Here is a 4,419-nt window from a genome sequence, read left to right as displayed (position 1 = left end):
CAACCCGTTTTCTTTCGGTACACTACTATTTACTCCGAAATTGGAGGCCTGTAATTAGAGAGTTGCGCAACTAAGTTTCGTCCACCCACCCATAAGTGTAATGGTGGAAGGTTGGTTGCCTTTGTGACGACCTTCATTCCCAGTCCGACCATAGTGTTGCTCTAGCTACCTTAAACTTAAATAGTCGTCTCCATGGCACGACCCTATTATTATTAATACGACACTTCATTGATAGCTTCTCCTAAAGGCTGTTAGGTCCAGATTTACTGGACTCACTCCAGACGTGATTACTGGAGCCCTCTGAAGATTTGTCCAGAAATTATGTGAAGACCAGTGAACAACTTACTTGTACAGGAATCTGGATTCCACTAGATTTGTTCACTGGACTTCACTCCAGTCGAGATCTTTCCACTAAAGAATATTCTTACTGAAGTGGAAAACTGAAGTCTGAAGAAAGAAGTCTGACAAATAGCGGAGCTCACTGGAAAACTTACCAGATCTCCTGACTGGAGTCCTTATCAGTGTTCTAGACATTACAAGTCTGAACACTGATTACGAGGATTTGACTTTATGCCTTTACATGCCTTTAACCGGACAATCCATTTGTCCTTTGTTAAAAGCCTTACACGCATGTAAAGGTGGTTGGTTAATTAGAAGACAAGTCACTATCATATGACTTTATTCTTGTACTTTAATCAATGCATTTAAGGAATTAAAGTAATTTCCTTAAATGCATGTAACCATATTTGTACGGCAAAAAGATTATTATATTTATTCTTTTTGCCTATAAATACCAAGTCACTTCCTCGTCCAAATTATATACTTTTGCAATTTGGTGCCTTTTCTCAAATACTCTCGATCTAAACAGTTATACTTCAATTTTAAGTATTTCGATCAAAGAGTTTATTTAGCAAAGTTAGATCACTTGTAATTCATAGGTTGTTTAGATAATTACTTTGTAACATCTTGTTCCGCAACAACCTTGTATTTTATTTAACATCAATAAATAAAATACACTTGAAAATTACATTGTGTCTCACCATTTACTTATTTGCTTATCTTTATATTGCTTAAGTACGTATTACGTTATATATATTCTTGCATTTATATTTATCGTAATACTATTTCAATCTAGTGCTTACTTGACGTTTCATACTAGTCTTATCTAGTGATTACTTGACTTGTTATTCTACACTTGTGGGTTAAACTATCGAGTGAGGGACTTCACAATTGGTATCAGAGCAGAAGGCTAACATACTTGCCTAGATCTGCATTCTCTCGATGGCCAACCCAGAGAATACACAAGGAAACCCTTTAAACACTGGACCTCCACCCATAAATGAATTTGAACAAACCAATGACCATGCTAACAATAATCCACCACCACCACCTCCTATTACTGCTTCTCCACACGTGCATGTGCATTACTCAAACACTCCTGTTCCCAAATTCAGTGGGAATGGTGATGAATTTGGCACATGGAAATCTAGGATGTTATTACATGTTACTGGTATTGAGAGGAATATGCTTAAAATTTTAAATGAAGGACCCTATATTCCTAGAAGTCCTCTCAATCCACTTCTTGATCCAACTGGAGCAAGATCTAGGAGGGAAAAGAGAGAGGAACACTGGTCTGAAGAGGAAAGGAGACTGGTCAATATTGACACTACCTTAAAAGTCATGATCCTCGGGGCCATTCCTGAAGCTCTTATTCCCACACTAGTGCTTTATCCCAGTGCCAAAAGCATGTGGGATGAACTAGTGAACCAGTATGAGGGTGGTGAGGATACTATTGTTACCAGGAAAGTGGCTTTGAGTAAGAAGTACGAGTCATTTTTTGCCCTACCCAATGAATCATTAACTGGTACCTATACCAGATTTATGTCCATCATAAACCACTTGAGAGGGCTTGGGGTAGAAAAAGGCAAGGACATACTTCTTGAAAAAATTTGTGATATTCTTCCTTCAAAATGGTCTCATATGATCGTGGTTTTGAGACAAGATAAAACCTTGCATTCCCATACTCTGTCATCTTTGTATGGAGCCTTCAGATTCACTGAAGAGAATCAAGCCCAGAGAATTGAGACAGAAAAAGATGCTATTAATCATGCTTCCAGTAGTTCCCCTATGGTTAGTCATACCGAACCACCATGTGCAGCATTAATGTCTTCCGAGAATGTATTTTCAATGAAGAAGATGATGTCTGAATTAATGGATTCTGGAGTCATGAATAATATCTCTCCAGATTATGATGAAACTGATAGTGATGATCTGATGGCTAAAACGTTTAACCGTTTCAAAGCCAGAGCTAACAGACCCACTGGACACATTGCAACCAGTTCTTCCACTGGCAAGACCAATCTGACATGCTTTAAGTGTGGCAGAAAAGGTCATTTCAAGAAAGAGTGCAAGCCCAATCAGTTTGTCTCACTGTAACACCCCTAACTTATAGAACGTACAAAATGATATCAAAAGGAACTTAAAGGACAAAAGGGACATTAATCTTATTCAAAGTCAAACCAAAGTCAAGGTAACAAAATATTCAAAAGTACTTATAATCCAACATAAAGAACTAAAGCTTGCGAAACTCTAAGGCCAGAGGTGCTAAGTCCAATTCATTCTACGCTCTTCGCTCGTTCCCAATGCCCCCTTGATCACCTGCCGTATAAGAAAGAAAAAGGAATACGGCTGAGCAATAGCTGAGTGACGGATATGACAAGAGCTGAAGTATAATATTAAAAGCAGAGACGTAATTCAAAGACAAATTTATTACCTTAACAAACTTATTTCAAATCAAAGTACAAATATGTATAATTCCACCATATATCATACGTCAAATACATATATCAAATATAAAACCAAGTTTCATAAAATAATGCACATAAGAGTCAAACAAATAAGGGCTAAATGAATTCATAGGGTAGCTACTCCACTAATCCTTCATATATGGTGCAAAACGCCTCGTCTGACACTACGATAAGCGCCGACCGTCAAACAAATATTACCTAGGACCGATCCATACGCCTCCTATCAAATATAATATAATGAGCTCGAACCACACCGGGTTATCAGAAGGAGACGCCATAGAACAAATCAAATACACCGCTACGGATGGTGCCACGTCATCGGTGTCACGATAACGCGCCCATGAGACCTCCATAGATAGGTTACCCTTATATGCATATCTTAAGAAACCGCTTTGACCACTTATATATATATATATAATAATATCGAATAAGTTTTTAAGAAACAAATGAATTTTTGGACAATTAGAATAAAAATATTGTAAGACATTTAAGTATAAACATAAAATCACATCTCTATCACTCCATAATATGCGACAGTATTATCTTCGTTAATCGAGGGACATATATGAGTGTACGCATTGGGGAACACTCGTGCGAATCACCGCATCAAATGTGACACCCAAACGCAACTCTTTCGGGACTATTATCAAATTGGGTTTCAAGAGATGGTTTTGACACACTTAATATATATCAAAAATATTATAATTTTCGAATCAACAAATATATTCAAAGATTAACAAACAAATAACATTTTTTTTCAAATAATATATCGAATCCATAGAAATTTCACAAAATGTAAATGAAGTTTTGAGAGGAAAGATTTTACCGAAAGGAACCTAATACCACCTAGAATATCCTTACCTTATCGCTGATCACAAATATTGCCAAAATGAGAGAATCACCGATGGAATATGATCACCTATCCAAATCTAACAAATACGAAAGTATAAGCACAAAATATATTAAAATAGGGAGTATGTAATATCCATTATATTTTGCGAGTTCCATGTGATAATTGTTTTTGTTACTGTAATTCCTTTATACGTAACTGTCATTTTATCAATATTATTTTTATGACCATTATTCTTTTTAGACTAGACTACATATTACACTTATATTAATTTTGTGAGCCAAACTATGATTCAATCTTTTTGTCCATTTAAAATTAAAATGAGCCTACTTTAATTATAATTAGACATGTGTACCATTGCCACCGAAACCAATTTTGAGACATATTTGTTAATCTTGATAGTTATCTTTGTTTTATGAACCGCATCATAAACAACGATAGATCCTTTATATGACAAAACTCTTTACAAAATATTACTAAATTTTATCATTATAAAGTAGTTTAATAAACATCAATTAATTAATTATTAAAACAAACAACGAATTTTTTCAGAAACATAAAAATACAAATATGGTACAATAGCTTATTATAACAATTTATTTTAAAAGAAATTTGTTAGAACACTTTATTAAAATAAATAACCATAACAAAATAAGAAATATGTATATAAAATATCAAATATAAAATATAAAATATAACATATACAGTATATAAAAGGCTTACCAATGAAGAGAGGTTTGGAACTTGTACAGTGTAAATTTG

The sequence above is a fragment of the Erigeron canadensis genome, chromosome 4 (genome assembly GCF_010389155.1).
Source record: "Erigeron canadensis isolate Cc75 chromosome 4, C_canadensis_v1, whole genome shotgun sequence".
NCBI lineage: Eukaryota > Viridiplantae > Streptophyta > Magnoliopsida > Asterales > Asteraceae > Erigeron > Erigeron canadensis.
Note: the sequence above shows the minus strand (reverse complement) of the source record.